The sequence below is a fragment of the Emydura macquarii genome, unplaced genomic scaffold (assembly GCF_026122565.2).
Source record: "Emydura macquarii macquarii isolate MOO-44397 ecotype Brisbane River unplaced genomic scaffold, CSIRO-AGI_Emac_v2 contig_1027, whole genome shotgun sequence".
Taxonomy (NCBI): Eukaryota; Metazoa; Chordata; order Testudines; family Chelidae; genus Emydura; species Emydura macquarii.
The window spans coordinates 1,014,962-1,035,054 of NW_027131164.1; the positions used below are offsets into that span (position 1 = coordinate 1,014,962).

Here is a 20,093-nt window from a genome sequence, read left to right on the forward strand (position 1 = left end):
TTCCAGAGCCATAGATATTTACACATGGCAACTCGGCCTACGGGATCCACTGATTCAGCGCATTCCCCACATACCCTTGGCTAGACTCATCCCCAGCCAGTATTGTCCCTTTTAAGCAAAGCAAAGGTTGCGGGCACCATGCAGCATTGCAATCAGCAGACAGATCTGGGTTCGCTCATGGACAAGACAAAGTTATCCGTCAGCACCACTAGTGAAAGGATCCGGCATGAACGCTGACTGGGAAGGGTCTGGGATCATGTCATCGTGAAGATGTGCGAGGAGGGAGTTTGCTAACTGAACTGCTCAATAAAGTGAGACGTATTTCTCATGAAAAATTTGGGTCGCTTTCATTCCACAGCTTTCAAAAAGGATAAAAAAAGAAAGACTCTCCTTGACTTCAGTGGGTGTCATATCATGTCCATTGTTCACAGTCAACAAAGTGGTAAACCAAGGTAATTAAATGATTCATGGTCTGGAGGAGTTCTTCAGGGCATGGTTTATCTGGAGGAGGAGAAGGATCCATTAGCCTGTATCACCGCCACACTAGGAGGATTTTAGAAAATCTTTATGTTTAAATCTACTTCCACTTAATGAGGTTTTCCTCCAAATGGCAATGCAATTCCCATCCTTACCACAGGCAGAGAAACACACTGATCTGCAGGGATAGATCTTCCACTCTGGCCATGAGGTGGGTAAGGTTTTCATGGACAATGTTCTGTAGTTTGGCTGGGTCTATGAGACTCTGAGGACAGAGCATGGAAGTTGTACTCTTACCCACTTGCAAGTTTGGTTTCTGATATCTGCTATGGAGAAGTGGCAGTTTGACCAAGATAAGGTTTCTATTTGCTGAGGAGCCAGTCTTGGGTGTAGTCCAGAGATCATTGATATGAGACCTGTGGTGCACAAGAGATTTTGGGTCAATGTGTCAGAGATGTAGGACAATGAGCTTTCGATGGCAAACTCCAACACAACAGTCAGTGTCTCTATCAGTTACACTAGGAAAATTCCACTGCCGGGTGGTGTTTAAATTATCAGGAATTTTATGCTTGTTAATATCTGGTAGAGGTGGATACACTCAATGGATACTTTTTTTCCCAGGAGAGCCTCTTTTGTACTTGAAGCAGGATGAGAACAGGATGGCTACTCCACTCATTGGGGGGGACTAGCAGTGGAAGAGTCATACACAGGAAATCCTTACATCTAAACCACCAGAATGAAAATACAGTGCAGGGGGAAGATGGATAGGAGAAATGGCTTGGATTCAAATCCTGATTCCTGCAAAGTCAGGGGGAGTTTTCAATTAGGTGAGCATGATGGGACCACACCAGGCAGTTATGATTGGAAGAAGAAACAGCTACACATGGGAAAGAAATAAAAATCAATCTTTCCCAATAATAATCATAATACTTTGTAGATTATTTTGCAAATACTTAGAGGAGAGGTGTTATACAGGTGCAGATAGCAATGAATTAAGCCTCACAACACTGCATTGAAGTGAATATGGAGATGAGAAACTGAGAAGTGTTAACTAGGCACTTGCCACTTAAATTAAAAAAAAAAAAAAAAAACTGATGGGGACCAAACAGTGGACATGCTGGTGAAATGATCACCTTCTTTTGTCCCACTGTGCTGTGGATGTTACTACTGTATAGACAACGTGATGATGTCACTATAACATGCAACATAAAGAGGACTCCAGAATTTATCAAGTTGAAGATGGATTCCCAGTATCATTTTAAAAGCATACATATTTCCATGTGAACAGGCGGGAGGAAAATACATCTCAAAAGGCTCCTGATGCTTTTCAACAGCCAGATAAACAAAACAGAAGAGGCTGCTGAGTCCTGAACTAATTAAGAGGCCAGAAACTGAAGCAGTTATTTTCCTGCTTCAGGATACAAGGATTAACGGTGTTATTAAAACACATGGAAAGTCAACACGCTACACAGGCTTGAACTGGGAACTGGGTCCACAAATACAAATACATTGAGTCCGTGGGCAGCACTTGAGAAATTAATGGTTTGCATTCTCGGAGTACCTGCTGTGTCCCTTCCTCCCTCAGCCAATGCACTTCACCAACGCTGTGTGGTCAGGCATCTGGTTAAGAAAAGCTAAAATGTACCACAAAATATATAAAAATAAATCTCTGGTATCAGCTTCAAATTCTACTCTCTGGGTCTCCAACATAATACTCTCTGTTGAACTTACCTGAAGTTAGTTTACTTTTTCTTTTTTTTCCCCCTTTGTTTGAAACTATAGCTTTCCATAAAAGCAAACATTGCAACAATTAAAACAACAGGTACATATATGAGGAATACAAGCAGACAAATATAGTATGTCTAAGCCTAAGGAAGTATTTTAGAGAGAGTTATTTTGGGCTGACTTAGCACAGTGAAAAGTTTTACAAGGACTGTACTAGATAATTTCTTTCAATGCAGGTAATGAAGTGTGAGCAGAAGATCAAGGATTTGTTACATAGTTTAGATCCAGTCTATGCTACAATTCAATTACATTAGTGAATTGACATAGTTTGAACTGCATCGGGGAAATAACTTTCCATCTTGCAAGGTAAATGTGATTTGTTTTAACTGCATCCCTGAATCATGCTAAGCTTAGGACAGATACCTTATTAAAATACAAGTAGGTCCCCAATTACATTGCAAGTTGGAAGTCTATGGAGCTATGACACTTTACCCCAGCTGAGGATCCACCCCTCAAACTTTTACAGAGCGTGGTCCAGAGCATAGATATCATCTAGTAGATAAACTTCCTCCCCCATTTGAAATCGCATGAATCAGTTGCCCTTTCCTCTCTTCCCACTTGCAGTCTCATCACAGCAAACACTATGGGAACTGTAATGATTGCATTAGGAAAGCAATGTATGTTTAGTTGCCTTTTGCTGAGAATTAGCAAAAAGTAAAGCTTGCACCATGTGAACAACAAGCTCTATAGCCATGGAACAACATTTAATAGACCACTGTAGGAAGGTGCAGTGGCCTTCCTCCGAGCCTGGGCCCAAGGAAGGGCCACAACCGCGGGGCCGGACAGTAAAAGGGCCGGCAGCCCAGTCTGCCTGGAAACCGGGAGGCCGGCTAGCGATAGGTCCTGCCGGCCGACCAATCCGGCAACAGAGGGGCAGAGCCTCAGCCAGGGCTGAGAATATAAAAAGCAGGCCCCGCAGCTCAGAAGGAGCCAAGCTGCTGCTGAAGGCAGACGTGCCGTCCTGCCGGCTGAAGCACAGGCCTGAACCGGGCCGGGCTGCTGCCCCAAGTGAGCGCCTCCTGGAACGAGGCCCCCTGGAGAGGCCCAAGCAAGCAACCCCTAAGGGTTGGATAGGGCCCCCTAGATTGGCCTAGGCCTACAGGCCCCAGTGACTGGACCGAGTCTCCTGAACCGGAGGGCTGGGAGATCCCCTCCGAGGCCGACCCTGACCTGGAGGAGCTTCCTGATGCTGAAGCCCTGTGACCTGGAGGAGCTACCCTCCGGCGAGGAGCTCCCTGCCTTGCCGCTGGTGGACGAGGAGGGACTGGAGAGCCTGCCATGGGTCGTGTACCCCAGCGACCCCGAGGACCTGGCTGAGACAGGTACCTGGGGATACAGGGAGGAAGTGGCCCAGGGACAGCCATAGATCGTGTCTGGGTCAGGGGCAAGGACCCCATCGGCGTGTTGCAGCGGGAGCCCCATTGACTCAGTGGCAAATGCCTTTGCCACTGCTAGGGCCCTGGGCTGGGATGCAGTGGAGTCGGGTGGGCCTGCGTCCCCTTCCCCTCCCCCTTTTCCTTGCCACCCAGAGAGTGAGTAACATCCCCGGCTCTCCTGACCAAAGGACACTGCCGGCTCGCCCGCCCTGCCTGAGGGCCAGGGCGATAGACTCATACCAGGCGTTAACGTTCCCCTTGTAGGGAGATGCAGTGGCCTTCCTCCAAGCCTGGGCCCGAGGAAGGGCCACAACCCCGGGGCCGGACCGGACCCCGTGCTACACGTGGTGGAGAATGCCGAGGGGGGTTGCCGGTGTAGACGCTCCCTAGGAGTTCAGACGCTACCCGAACCGACCATGGAAGCCGACAAGCTTATCCAGTGGTGGACAGAAGCCCAGCAGCAGCAAACTGCCCAGTTGCAGCAGCAGCTCCTGCAGACGCTCGGCACCCAGCAGCAACAACTCTTGCGGGACCTGGGGGCCCAGCAACAGGAGCCTCAGCGACAGCTCATGCAACAGCTGGGGACCGAACCAGGCTGGCAAGCCCCGGGCCGGAAGAGACTTCATGCCGAGGCCCACCCGTTGCCTGGCTCCAGCCGCACCTCACCAAGATGGGACCTGACAACGACCCCGAGGCCTTCTTGGTGACATTTGAACAGGTGGTCACGGCCGCAGGTTGGGATCCGGCCCAGTGGGTGACCCTCCTGGCCCCTATTTGACGGGGGCCCCCCAGGCCGCCTATCGGGTCCTGGGCAATGAAGAGGCCCAGGACTAAGTGATGGTGAAGGCCGCGATAATGGACGCTCTGGACATTATCCCCGAGACGTAGAGACAACAATTTAGGGGAAAAAACCTTCCCCCTTCCCCCGACCGCAGGCCATGGCTCAGGAGCTCCGGGACGCTGGCTGGCGCTGGCTACAACTGGAGCAGCAAACGGCCCCTGCTGTAGCCGAGAAGGTGGTCCTAGAACAATTCCTTCACATCCTACCTGCCCTGCTCAGGCACTGCCACACCACCCTGGCCGGGGCGGTCTGCCTGATGGGTCTCTTCGCAGCAAGAAAGTCCTCCATTGGGCCCACAGCCCTGGCCCCCTGCCAGGCCGGACTGGCCGGAGCCAGAAAAACTGCACCCAGGCCAGGTCCCCGACCTTTCCAGAGCCTGGAAACCGGCCGCAGCCGACCCCCAAACTGACCGGCGCAGGTACCCGGGGACCCATGCCCCTGTTTCGTCTGCGGCCATCGGGGCCATCTCTGCCAACAGTGCCCGACCCTGAGTTGTACTTATGGCATGGTGTACGCTGGAGAAGGGTGGGCCCGGGGACCCTCGGGCCCAAAGACCACAATCATGGTGGGCCTGGCCAGGAGACAGGTCAAGGCCCTTGTTGACTCAGGGTGCGGGCAGACCCTCATCCTATGGGGCCTGGTCCCCGAGGATGGGAAGCCGCTGGGTAAAGTGGGTCTGCGCTGCATCCATGGGGACCTATGGTTCTATCCGACCATGAAGGTCCCGCTAACTATAGGACCATGGACCCGAGTCCTGGCCGTGGGGCTGGCCCCCCCGTCTACCGTATCCGGTGATCCTCGGACGGGACTGGCCCGACTTTGCGGGGGTCCTCCAACGGGCGGGTAATGCTGAGGACCCTGATGCCGGGGCCCCTGAAGGGGAAACACCCGACCCCCTGGAGGAGTCCTGCAAGCACCTATTGTCCCCATCCCCGTGGTCGGGACGCCCTTCGAACGGGTGGGCGTAGACCTGGTAGGGCCACCCTGAAAAGGAGTGTAGCCGGGTTCCGCTACCTCCTGGTCCTCGTTGACTACGCCATCCACTTCCCGGAGGCCATCCCCCTGAGGAATGCCACCGCCCGGACAGTGACCAGCGAACTTTAAGTAGGACTTCCCCAAGAGCTGCTCACCAACCAAGGCACAAACTTCACCTCCCGGCTGCTGTGAGAGGTGTGCAGCATCCTCTGGATCCGGAAGCTCTGGACTTCCGTCTATCATCCCCAAACCAACAGCCTGGTGGAGCGCTTTAATCGCACCTTAAAGCATATGCTGCGGAAGTTCCCACCAGAGGACCTGCGGCAGTGGGACCAACTAATCCCACCCTTGCTCCTCACCATCCGGGAGGTCCTGCAGGCCTCCACACAGTTTTCCCCGTTTGAACTATTGTACGGCCGTCAGCCTCGGGGTATCTTAGACTTAATGAGAGAGCACTGGGAGCAAGCCCCGTCCCCATCTTAGGGGATGCTCCAATATGTGCTCGCTCTGCAAGAAAACCTCCACCACGCCGGAGCGCTGGCCCAGTAGAACCTGCAAGCCAGGCCCAGTCCTACAACCAGGGAGCTCAAACCCAATCCTTCAAACCCGGGGACCAGGTCATGGTACTGCTGCCCTCTGCAGAATCCAAGCTGCCCGCCAGATGGCAGGGACCCTATGAGGTCCTCCGGGCTGTCGGCCCCGTCAACTACAAGGTCTACCAACCCGACCAGCGAAAAAATATGCAGGTGTACCACCTTAACCTGCTAAAGCCCTGGCGGGAGCGAGAGACCTATTGATCAACCCGCACCCCCCAGATCCTGAGCTGGGCCCCCTACTCCCCAAGCAAGAGGAGCCGGGAGGACCCCAACTCGGAGACACCTTGACTGAACCCCAATTACAACAGGCCAGGCACCTAATTGACTCATACTAGGTGCTAACGTTCCCCTTGTAGGGGGGTGCAGTGACCTTCCTTTAAGCCTGGGCCCGAGGAAGGGCCACAACCCCGGGGCCAGACCAGACCCCGTTCTACAACCACCATCTGGAAAATCATTGTGTTAGGGCTTAGTCTCCAGGGCTGTCAGTCTGATACAAACACTACACTCACCCATAAAATTAAAAGAAAATTACATTTCAATGTATTATGTCTGTATTGTGTATAGTACATTGCACCATGCAGCAGGGCTAATATTGACTTCAGTAGGGCAATGCCAATTTAGAATAGCTGAGGAGCTGTACATTCTCCATTTATAGGCTGCTATCTTTTGGTTTCCAGTTATATTAGAACAAATTGCAATGAATCCTGGGTAAGAGCCACTCTCTGTAACCTTCCAAATGCTTGTCAGAAAGAGGTTGTGGCCGGTTTTATCAGTTTTACACTAGGGATTGCAAGTAGCATTTTGCCATAGTGATATACCTGCACATTAGAGTTTCTTTCTTTAATATTTTTCCTATTCCTCCCTAAGGGACAGTTTTCAAACTTGGGTGGCTAAAGCCTCTATTTGGCATCTAAATCAGCACTGAGGTGGCTAAACAGCATATTTAGGCATAGAAACATGGAACTGGGTGCTTAAAGCCAATAGCTTTTCCCTGCTGCACCTTGGAATAGAAAGATAAATACCTCCCGTCTGACAAATGGGACTTAAACGTTCATATCATTCTACTTCTTCTGTCGGGTCAAATAAGAGAAACTGTGTTACCTTTTCTGGAGCGGACCTGTCAGAGCCACAGAGCTTCACAGTCCGACTGCTGATCCCGTGAAGCTGATAAGGGATTGAGCAAAGACTGATTGATAGGCTTGATTCCCAGCTCTCCCACTGGCCTGCTGGGTGACACAGGGCAAGTCACTTGATCTCTCTGTGCCTTAGTCCCCCATCTTTGTACTTGATTGTACTTTTCTGCTGTGAGGATAAATTGATTAAAGACTGCGAGGTCCTCAGATCCCATAGTGATGGGGGACATATTAAGTTCAAATCCCAGTGTGACCTGCCCTAAGAACAGCCATACTCAGTCGGACCAATGGTTCATCTAGCACAGTATCCTGTCTTCTGACAGTGGCCAATGTCAGGTGCTTCAGAAGGAATGAACAGAACAAGGAAATCATTGACTGATCCATCCCCCGTCGTCCACTCCCAGCTTCTGACAATGAGAGGGTAGGGACCCACCCAGAGCATGGGGTTGTATCCCTGACCACCTTGGCTAATAGCCATTGGATGGATCTATCTTCCATGAACTTATCTAATTATTTTTGAACCCTGTTATAGTTTTGGCCTTCACAACATCCCTTGGCAATGAGTTCCACAGGTTGACTGTGTGTTGAGTGAAGAAATAATTCCTTTTGTTTGTTTTAAACTTGTTGCCTATTAATTTCATTGGGTGACTGCTGGTTCTTGTATCATGTGAAGGAGTAAATAACACATTCTTATTCACTTTCTCAATACCATTCATGATTTTATAGACCTCTATCATACCCTCCCTTAGTCCAAGCTAAAAAGTCCCAGTGTTTATAATCTCGCCTCATGTGAAAGTTGTTCCATATCCTTAATCATTTTTGTTGCCTTTCTCTGTATCTTTTCCAATTCTAATGGATCTTTTTTGAGATGGGAGGATCAGACCCAGATACAGTATTCAAGGTATGGGAATACCATGGATTTATATAGTGACATTATGATATTCACTGTCTTATTATCTATTGCTTTCCTAATGGTTCCTAACATTGTTAGCTTTTTTGACTGCTGCAGTATATTGAGCGGATGTTTTCAGAGAACTATCCACCATGGACATTGTAGCATCTGGATAGGATTCTCTACAGTAAGGAGAGATGTAGTGAGGAGGGGAAGAGATGGGCAACTGCAGGGTTTGCCAATTTTATTGTCCGAAGCAAACTCCGCCCCACATTTGCCCAATCAAAGCCCAGAAATCTGATAATTGATACTGGGGGGGGGGAAATATCTGTCAGTGAAGCTGCCATTGTGCACCCAGTCGTGCCTCTGGGAGTGTCAACAGTAGCTTCCCCCCCCCCCCCCCTTCCCAAGCAGTTTGAAGGGAGATTCAGAACAAGAGTGATCGTTTTCCAGATGGATTTTGATGGCTGTCCACAGCCTGACCAAAGTTTGAACCATTACCTTTCCAAACACATAATATATCAAGGCCTGCACCAGTGTAAGTAAAACTGAACTAGTTATACCCAGTGCAATCCTCCAGTAAAGTGGTAGTGAGTTACTGCATTAAACTAAACTGGTTTCAGTGTGTCTATAATACCGGGTTATACGGGTGTAACTGGACTGATAAAGTTATACCTGTGCAAGTTTTCTAATATATATATATATGACCTAAACAAGGCCTAAAAGTGGCTTCATACTTTAGCCACATGACTTTACTGGGAGTCACAGGGAAATGCCATGTGATCACTCAGCTAGAGAGAGGGTTTTTACAGGGCACATTAAAAAGTCAGTAAATTGAACACACCAGTGACAGACGGCACTTTATGCATTCTGACAACTTCCTTCAAGCAAATCAAGATTAGAGGCAGCCCCATGACAGTTTGACAAGGGCCTGTTTCGCACTTCAGACTTTGAGTACCAAAAACATCTCCACCAAATGGGAGGGAAATTCCATTTGAGAAAACGTATTGTGAAGATGCTGCTATTATAGGAAGAATTGGAGTAACAGAACTTCATTTAGTGTAGGAGATTGCCAACAGTATTGGAGAGAGTGCAGAGCCCCATGGGAGTTGCTGCTTCAGCTGTCATAAAAGTGCTGACTGCAGCAAAATGCCAGAAGGCAGCTTTGTAGCCTTGATGAAGGGTGGCACATCCTCACTCCTTTGAGGTCACTAGATTTCAATTGGAGTACCTGAGAATTCTGTGAGACAACTCCGGGGAAGAAGTTGCCCTGGATAGCAAATCTGAAACCCTGATGGCCTTGTGCGAGAGAGAAAGAAAGAATAAAGTCTTATCTGCACCACACCACACCACCTCATCTAGCAAGCAGAAATCCTGGTTCCAACAGGAGAGTGCCCCTAACCAAAATGTTAATGAACATTTTAACAGTCTCATGTTTATTTTATTAAAGTGTTTTTTTTCCCCCCTCACTAATGGAACCTCAAGACTTTCGTTACTGGATACTGAGAAATACAGGCAGGTGACAGGTAGCTTTCCTGCCCACATCTGCCAATAGCTCAATATTGCTCTGCAGCCTGGTAACGATTCTTCTGAACAGGCTGGAAACAGTACTGAATGTGATCAGTGGCTGTCTGAAAGACTGGGGGACACTAAGTCACTTAGGCAAAGGTAGGGAAATAATTAAAGAAAGGAGGTTTGAAATACGAGAGAGAGAAAACAAGAAAACACGAAGGAGGAAAATAAAAATAATTAGAGGAAGGGGAATCCATATGTAGGTATTAAAACTTCCTGATTAGACACTAAAGTATCTTCTTCCCATAACATCACATTTCCTGATTAAAGTTCCAACTTGGGTGATGTCAGCAGCCTTTTCTGAACTATAGCATAGTCAGAGCTGGTAGTGCTACCCAGGGAGGGGAGAGAGACTTGGACTAGCCAGGCAAAGAGATGGGATGATGAGCCCGTGGGAAGGGGCCAATTAAGGTTGCAGAGACATCCTTAATTCTGGCATTTCCCAGCCTCTGAGTGCTCGACTTTGAAACTAACATTCTTTTAACGCAGTTTGCATGTGTAATAGCCATATAGGATCTGATGGCTTTGCATTATCCCATCAAAAGCAAACTAACTGCACCCCAGGAGATGAGTTACTTAAAGCAACGTTAAAAAAGCAGAGGGGTATGGGTGGCAGGAGGGATGATCCCATAGACTACTGTTTTTAATTCAATGTAGGCAAAAGTAACCCAATGAAACAGGGTGCCAGAGCATGACCTAGCCTCCAGCAAACAAGAAGTTCATCTCAACTCACTTTATGCCTCTCCCCTATTTCAGGTGCCCATGGAGAGGGAGCGTATCATGCTTGCCTAGGAAACAGAGGAAGCAGGATGCGCTCCTCATCTCCTATCACTCGTCTGGTTTGAACCGTAACCCAATCAGTTTTCCATTTCTCTCTCTGTTTGTTACCTCCTCATTGTGCTTCCCTTTTACAAGAAAACAGCTACTTCGAGGAAAAGACCTTGCCAACTTGCATCTTCTTTTTCCTGCTGAGTCATGCCACCAGGTTACAGATTTTTTTTTTTTTATATATATTTGACTTTAATCACAGAGAAGTTAAGCCAGGGGTGTTTGTTAATCAAACATGCTGAGATTTTTTTAAATTTTAATTGGTGTGATCACTGACCAACTTTGTTTCCTAAAAAGCCAGACCAGTGCTGGGAAGGGAGTATTTTACCTGGCGAAACACTGACCCTTCACATATCAACAGTGCTCTAATGAGGGCACAGTACATGGCCATTCTGATCCCTTGGGCTCATGAATCACTAGAAGCAGGTCTGGGCAAAGGCCCATTGTGCAGGAGATAAAGTCCATTTCATTTCTCACTCAACAATTGGGCTGACTAGATATTTTGTATCACTTTGTTTATGTTGCAGCTCTATACATTTCAAAGGAGTGGCTATGGCAAGATGTCCAGTGGAGTCAGTAGCTAAATACTCAGCCTATACCTGACATTATGGAGGCAAATGATGTGAAAAGGAAACAAACACAGAGATGTGAATGGTCCATCATTACAGTGATCCTAGGAAGCTGGTGTTCGACACAGTAAAGAAACAACAGGCAGTCACTCAGACCAAGCGGTCTGGACACAGAAATAGGTGGACCACTGGAGGATGCTAGAGTGGAAGACTGGTCCAGTGGTTAGCATGCCGGCCTAGGATTTGAAAGATTTGGGCACAATTCTCTCCTCTACTGCAGTGTGACCTTCCCTCAGTTCCCCATAGAGATAATATTAATGTACCCGCACAAAGGGGGTACCAGGCTCAATACCTTAAAGATTATAAGGCGCCCAGACACTACAGTAACGGGCACCACAGAAGTACCTAAGATAGATACATGTAGGTGTTAATTTAACACAACATGTGGCACTTTTATGCCATTGGGAAGGGAGCCATGAAAAGATCAATCAAATGGGGAAAAGATTGGCCTGGAACACAGGGGAGAGTGGAAACACTCGATACCAATAGACTCGCTGCCTGGAGAGCATTGCCCCATGGCTTAAACATTTGGGGCAAGGGCCCCAGCTGGCGTAAAGATTCCATTGAGTTCAGTGGAGCTACACCCAAGTTGCAGCAGCTGAGGCCCTGGCCAGGGGGGGAAGAGGTCAGCCCATGCTTAGCTACATCCCTGCAAAAACAGAAAAAGTGAGGGGGGGGAAAAACAGTTTTTCCACAGGAATTCCTCCCCCTCCCTGTTGATGCGGTTCCATTGTTTTAGGAGCTTCTTTCAAGGAGAGAGGTAATATTTGAGTTCCTTGGCAACAGAGAACAGAGAGACAAAGGAAATCCGACACTGGAATTTATTAAGCTGCATACTACGCTAACCCCTTGTATAGGGACCACAAGCAAGCAAACCAGACCCCCAAGCCACAGCACTTTAGGAAGCTTTTGGCCAAAAGCTATTTGTGCTGGTTTGACATAAAGCAGATGCTTTGACGAATAGGCTAGAGGAGGGGGATTTCTGTCACAGTGTTGTAGGGTTCTGGGCCTCACAGCTGTAACAGCAGCTGCATCCCCACAGCCCATTTCTTTCTTAGCCAGGTCCCTACTAAACTACATCACTGGCCAGCTGCTTATTCAGGCCAGACACGCATTGAGGTCAGCAGAAATTATGCCTGTGTATGGACTGCATTATGATTTGGATGAAAAGCAACTCAAGTGAACATAGAAGTCAGATGCAAGCAGACAGCCATCATGCTGATCACTCTCTACCTCAGTTTATGCGATGGTGAAATTATGGAAGTGTTTGCTGAATTCCCCATTCATAATAATCAGGAACCAAAGACCAATACTGGGGCTGGCTTTGAGCACAAGCAGAGCAACCAATCCTGTGGGGTTTCACGCAGACTCCACCGCTCATAAACTGGCCCAAGATTGGAGAAGGAGAAAAGTCCCTACAGCCAAATTTCCAACCCACACTTCACCTATTGTGCACGTGTGTATACAGTACTGTTCCACAGATGACATGGGCCAAGAAATTAGCAGGTCTTCTCCTCAACAAGCTTGTAGTCAAAGGCTGAGATTTGCAAAGCTGCCTCAGATCTGCTGACACTCAATTCCTAATGAAGTTAATGGGCATTGGGTGTCCACATCCCCACTAAAGGCATAGCAGATAGGATACAGTAGAACACAAAATCAGGTACACTGCAATCTAATTTAAAACATAAGAAACATATCCTGTGCTGGAGACTGGGAGTATTTCAAGTTGGGAATGAATCTCATGGGTCTATTTTGGTTTGTGTTTTAAAACAGGAAGAACCAAGCCAGTCTGCTCCATTCTCACTCTGATCCCTTTTGTAAACAGACTGCTCAGAGCAACAAAAATAAGTCAGTTCATAGGATTGCAGGCTGGGAACTTGCTGCTTTATTTAACTGCATCAAACAGAGTGGGGCAGGGAGTGGGGGGAGAGACTCCCATGGACTAAAACAGGAAGTAAAGAAGGGGTGAAGCACAGTTCCAACCAGAATACCCAGAGGAAGGCAGTTAACCCTATCCTAACCACTTTACTACAGAGTCCCACATCTCAGCCAACTAATGCAGTCACACAGCATTAGTCACACAGCATTCTGACAGATTCAGACCCTCAAATCAATATCTTCACTGTTTCTGCCTTCTAGTACTGATTAAAGAGAACCCATTGCAATTTCACAATATAACTTTTCACTGAAATTGTTCACTTTGAAACCAGTGCTAGTATTTAATAACCGATCTCCACCTCCTCAAAGGATGTAATAGCCTTAAAACAAGGTATCCAAGCACAAAATATGTTGCTACAAACTAAGGAAATAGATTCAAAGACTCTAAAGGCCAGAAGGGATCATTCAGCTCATCTAATCTGACCTCCTGTATAGCACAAGCTATTAAATTTCACCCAGTTACCCCAATATTTAGCCCAATGTTTTGCTTTTCTCTGTTCATTTAAAGAGCCCTGTGGTATATTCTCCCCATGAAGGTACTTTTATACCACTATCAAGTCACCTCTCACCATACATTGACACACTTGGTATTTCTTTATGACAACATTAAAACCAAGCAAGGTGTAGTGCAATTTATCATTGCTCTAGGTAACATTTCACTGCCTCTCAGTTTTGCTGTCATCAGAGGCGCCTCTCAGTTAAACAAACTGTCCTGCACCAATCTCCAGGGAAGTAAGAACAGGCCTTCCTGTGAACCTGACCCCTTGACCAACAGTATCATTTATCTTTATAAAAATGACCAAGGGTTCATTTTATAAACTGCTGCTCAAGACAATGTAAGTTTCACCTTTAGACCCAGTGTGTCAGGGAGGAAATGCAGCTGTATGAAGCATTGCAATGTGATCACCAAGCCTTGCAGAGTTTTTTGGTCTTTATTAGTTAGTTCAGTGATAGACTTACCCAGGCATTAAGACAGCGTCTGCTATAGAAATGTACATATAAATAATTAAAGAAAATAACCACATTTCTAAAATTTCTGCTATGAATTTCCCATCACCAACTAGTGCCCACACTTTCACCAACCAGTGGGTTTCATTGACGACTTGCCAGAAGTCTGATCACTTCTCCTAGGGTCCACTTCTGCCAGCCTGACCCTCTCTGATGATCCTCCCTCAACTCCATGAATAGTTCCTTGATGGAGAGTAGAATTAGAGTCTAGGGTTTTTCTTAGGGCTTGTCTACACTGCAGGCTCCTCAGTGATCGATGCATCAGGATCAATTGAGTGGGTCGTGTAGACCCGCTCAATCGATGGGAGATGAGCTCTCCGGTCGACACCATTAGTCCACCTCCCCAAAAGGAGTAAGGCTGCATTGATGGGAGGGTGTATCCCATTGGCACAGTATGTCAACGTAAGTACACCATTGATTGCTGGCGGCAGTGTAGAGCAGGCCTTAGGCTATGTCTATATGGCAGTTGGAGGTGTGATTTCAGCATTTTTAGACTTACCCAGGCTAGTTGTAATCTACCTAGTTTGGGTACTAATAGCAGTGAAGCTACAAGTCCAAGCTACAGGCATGCCTGCCTGAGATCCTGGGTACTTATTCAGGCAGCTAGCAGGTGCTGAAGCTCGCTTGGGCTTCACTGCTACCGATAACCATACTAGCTAGGTCAAAGCTAGCTCAAGAATGTCTACACATGCTGCATTCACACCTCTGATTGCAGAGTAGGCATACCCTTAGAAGGCTGTCCACAGTTTAAGGCTGAGAAATGCATATTGGGACCTGCAGTCTTCATGGGCTGTTGCTCCATGTTAAAGAGGAGAGCAGCTACATGTTGCTCCATTTTTAATGCAACTGATGGGCTTGATTCCGTCAGCTTTATTCACACCAAGTAGAATCTCTCTCTCTAAGTAGCCCTTCGGGCAAGAGACAGAATGACCAACCGCATGCTGAACAGGAGATAGGTAAAGCAATATAGCACCTTTTACTGCTAGATTCAGCTCTGGTCCAGGTGACAATAGACCAAAAGTTAATAGAGCTGGTCAAAATAACCCTTTCTCCCCCCCACCCACACCCACACCAACATTTTGCACAAAAACTTATTAGACATTTTTCAGTTGTTTGTGGATCAGTTTCAAAAAGAACTTTCCAAAAACCAAAATCTGAAATTTTATTGAAAATAAATGTATTTTCTCCTCCCATTCATGCCGTTTTTGACACTGACTGCAATAGAATGAATGTACTGATTTATTTAGATTTAAAATAAAAGATACCTATCCAAAACTCTTGGTGCCCCAGCGTAGTGAACCATACAATAAATACAATTACATTAAATCTCAGCAGCATTAAAATAATCAGTTCTACAGGAACTTGGCCGGCCAGCCAGCCCTTTATCCTCCCTTCATCCTCTATGAAGCACACCTTCAGATGTCTCCAGAAACCCTATCAAACAGATGTCTTTTGCAGCATGCCTGGAAAGTCACTCAATTTGGGTATTTCTGATGAGGGGAATGTCGTCTAGAGTTTTTCTCGTTTTCCTTTTTCCGCTCTATATATTTTCAAAACTTCTTAAACTTTGGAAAGTTACAGAGTAAAACAAGAAAAAGAAAAAAAGCGAGGTGTAAGCAAGTCCCTAAGAATCATTCATTCTGTTGCTGCCTGCCCACTGGAACCCAAAGTGTGTGTCTTCACTGGGAAAAAACGTGTAACACATGGTAACTAACATGAGATAAAATCCTAGGGAAGACAAGGCAGTTTGCAGTTTTCACGAGTTAGTACATTGAGCTAAAAACTATGGGGCAGCCTAGGGTTTATCTCAATCTACCAACTAATGTTTAAATTACAAACCGCCTTATCTTCACTAGGCTTTAACCTCATACTAGTTACCACCTGTTAGCTAACATGAGGTATGAACAAGGGTAAAAGCTCTAGGAGGGAGTCAGCCAGAGTGGGAGGAACTGACATGCAAACTTGTGCCTGACTGGGCTCCCTCCCGTCACCTCCCTGTTCCCCAGCAGCCTTTGTGGCCACTGTAGCTCGGCTCAGAAGAGGCTCCTTTCCAGCTGACCCCAGCTCCTGACCCTGCTGCTGTCACTTAGCCCATGGTCTTTTTCTCCCTCTTTTCCATTCTCCTTCCCTGGGCCCTGCTGCCACAGAGAATTCCCACTTTTTCTGCTGTTGAGCCTCACAGAAGCAGGTTCTGGGAAGCAGCTGCTTCGCCATTCCTCCTCCAGGGCGTCATGCTGTCTACAGTAGCTCAGAAATGAGAGTGCCAATCTCAAATCAGATTGTCACAAAACAGGGCAGACACCCCAAACTGGTGGCATGTTCTGTAATTAGATTTCACCAAGCCAGTAACACACGCACTTCTGGATTACTACATTAGTCTGCCCTTGGAGCCACTAACTGTCCCTTTAGGCTCTCCAGCTCATCTTGCTGCCCAGACTAACTAAGCTTTGTGATGAAAGATTATTATAACCAAAATCACCTCACATTAGGTTACTTCCAATCCCAAAGGATCAGTCACTTACCCCAGTCAATGGATACTCTCGATCTCACACCAAAAACAATGCTGGCAGCCAATTTCTCTGGTAAACTAACTAAAGATTTATTAGCTAAGAAAAAGAAGTGAGATTTATTGAGAGTTAAAGCAGGTAAAATATATTAACAGGTGAGTCTAAATTTGTAAATCCAAAGTGATAGCAGAGATGTCGTAATCTGCTAGTTTTCCATAAGTCTCTCAGGGTTACTCAAAATAACTTTGGGGATCTCTCTCTTGCATCTAGAACATTCCCTAAAAGTGTCCAAACAGTTCAGAGATACAGGATTGTTCCCTGGATCCATTCTTATAGCTGTCTTTTCTGGAAAACAATCTGGCAAGTGACAGCATGGGCTTTTCCTCTGTTGAGTAAACACAGACTGGGTCTGTGGATTTTCCATTGTCGAACACAATGAGCCATGCTTTGTAGTTAGCATGCTTCTTAATTTAGAGTTCCAAGGCTCTAATCCCATTTGATGGGCAATCCAATTACAGAGATATACGCAATGCATTTAGTTACAGCAATCCAAACAATCTTTCATTCGTTTTCATGAAGTTTACACATCAAGTAAATTTCCCCTTTCCTTCTGAAGGGAACAGTCCCTCCCAAAGGAAAGGAGGAAATATTGGGAGGGAAAAATGATCTCCACAGTGAAGCAGTGGGTAGGAAAAATTCATAAAACAAGAAGCAGCCATAGGATTGGGAGACACACACATGAGTATGTTAACAGAGAGCAGAAGCGAGGTTCCATAAATGCATTTAATTTTTAATAGTGATGTTGAACTTTGCTAGCTAAAGAGACACACTGCAACATTTTACCTCTTGCCGGTGCTCATTTCTTCCCTTTTTCTGTTATTGAAGATTTTTGTAAATAAAATGGGTTTTCTCCCTCCCAACACAATTACTTCTTCTGCAGTGAAGTCATAATCCTTAGTTCATGACAAGACAAATCAGCTGCCAAGAAATTTGTGACATCACAAGTTCAGCTTCATTGTCGGATCCAGTAATTGCAGACAGGTGACTATGAAGTAGAAAGTTTACGTACAAATAGCTTTGGTAATTAAGTAATATAGTTGAAAAATTTCTCCTATATAAAAAAGTCCTGCTTAAAATGTAACAATTTGTGGCTTCTCTGGTTGAATTCTGGTTTTCGGCTCGAACTTTCTGAATTTAAATGGCATTTCTAGCATACATTTCAAATACAATCATTACAGCAAGAAAATCTAAATAAGATACTAAAAATATCACAATAGCAAAATAACCAAAATAATAAGAAAACACCTAGTTCTTAGAAAATTTCAAAACTTCTGCCATACAGCCTGCCAATGTAATGAGTAGATAAAAGCAAACCAAGCATAATATCATTGAATCATCCGGGTGTAGGTTGTATACTTTTAGCTAATGTACTGCACATAAGCCATTAGGCTATTGTTATCAGTGGAAATGGAAATATGTCTGTCAGAACACCAAATCTAGAAAGTCCCTTGCCTTAAGTATAGCTTTCAACTTTGGGTGGTATATTTATTAACATCGTCTATCAATTTGCTTACAAAATCTGCCCCTGCTTCCACAGCCTGGAGCTGTCAGCCTGATGTAGGCTGTATTAAAAAGAGTTAAAGACAAAGAAGGGGGAAAAGTGAAACAGGAGACTGTTGGAGAGCAAGGAGATGAAAGACATACAGGAAGGCACTGGATTAATGGACAAGCATTTATGTTGTGATCAGTTAATGCACAGAGATTAGCATGCAAGGTATTTTCTGCAAGAAACATCCTGTCAGCCACACAGTGATATTTAAAAGTTGGAGCGGCCAAATGTCAAACAAATTGTAACTCCATCTTCCCTTCACCTTCTCTCATCCTGGGCCTGGAGGTTAGGCTGGGGGGAAAGGTCAGAAGGATAAAAACAACACCAGGGAAATCAGTAGGATGCCTCAGGTTCCACCAAGCAGAACCATCCCATCAAGGGGATAAATCAAGAGCATAAATCTCAGGCTTGCACAGCCAGCTTCTCAAAAAAGAGGGGGAAACTTCTTGGCTGTGGTTTCAGAGCAGAGGTTACCTTCCCCCCCACACACACCAAAAACAAACAGAGCTGTTTCTGGCCTGGATCAGCAATTGCTGCAGTAGAAAAAAGCCAGAACTTCCCCATGTACTATCCATAAAGGCAGTGGGATCAAATGCAATTATCTATTAGATGTGGATGGAAAAAAAAAAAAAAAAAAAAAAAAAAATGTTCTATAATTCGGTGCAAATTTATGAGATATAAAAAAAAATTTCCCAAACCAAAAGGGGATCAAAAGTCAAAATCTCAAAAGCTTTTGCGAACTAAACATCTGAAAAAAGTTTCATCTTGATAATTTCAAATAAACAATGTTGTTTTAATTTTGACCTTTTTTAAAATCTAAATTAACTAAAAATTCAAAATGAAAAATCATTTAAACTCTAAAATCCTAAACTTTCTGGCATGCAAATGTTGAAATGGGATGTTTTGATAATTTTGAAAAAAATTTTTCACCCCAAATTTTTCAAGTCAGGAGAGTTGTCGAAACCAACACCCTTTCACAAACAATGTTGGTTTTGACAAATCTGCATTTCTGGTGAAAAAACAGTTTTGCTGAAAAATTCCCAACCAGCTTTATTCTCTTCTAGTTGAAATACAGGATTCAGATGGAATGGGAACGTTAGGTGGGGTTACAACATTAGGAGAGCGGTGAGATGAATGGGGCTGACAACCAGTGGCAATGCAACACATGAAAAAATGTCCAATATCTACATTTTGCAGCTGAGTGTTGATGACATCAGAATTCTGTGAAAATTTCTCCCATGTGGAAGGGTAGAAGATGGAGGTGGTTAGAATAGATATCCTCTGTGCCCAGTGTCTGAAAGGAACTGGAAGGACCCAATTTACCTTGAGTACTCTTGGCTATAGCTGATGCTGGCTTCTTTGGGAAAGCTGTTTATCCAAGGTCACACAGGAAATCTGTGGCAGAAGCAAGAAATGACACCTGATGCCCTGCCTGGTGTCTTATCAACACTGCATCCTCTTTCCCAGGGTCTCTGAACATCAGCCTTGTGAACAGAGGATGGACTAAAACACCAGGTTTCACAGGGGAGACTCTGATCTAAAATATACATATTATTTACTGAGGATGAAGGCTTACAGTGCTCTGCAGCCACTGCAAACAAAGTAATGTGGAGTCAAATACCAGAGAAATGTACCACTTGGCTGGGATTTTCATAACTGTTGGCAGGGCTTAAATTCTCATTGAGTATTTCCAGGAGCCCACCACGCCCCCTCCACCATACTCCATGGGAGATGCCCCAGGGCTGAGAGCTTCAGCCCTGCAGGAAGCACCCCGGGGCTTGGGACTTCAGCCACGGGGCCCCACCGGCCCCCTGAAACTGGCTCGCAGACCCCCAGAAGGCCGCAGACCCCCAGTCGAGAAATGCAACAGCATCAGGCTGGAGTCAATGTTTGAAAATATTTACCAGAACTCCACTCCAGACAGCTC

At 45.9% G+C, this 20,093-nt stretch overlaps 1 protein-coding gene and 1 long non-coding RNA gene across 2 annotated transcripts in view; both read right to left on the bottom strand.

Moving 5' to 3' along the window:
* LOC137150797 (protein eva-1 homolog C-like) overlaps window positions 1-20,093 on the bottom strand; it is a 180,836-nt gene that overhangs the window by 83,041 nt on the left and 77,702 nt on the right. The window lies entirely within an intron of this gene.
* LOC137150708 (uncharacterized) lies at window positions 330-19,563 on the bottom strand. Its single transcript, XR_010919050.1, has 3 exons — window positions 19,490-19,563; window positions 633-893; window positions 330-501 (listed from the first exon to the last, which is right to left on the bottom strand). It is a non-coding gene; the product is annotated as an uncharacterized lncRNA (long non-coding RNA).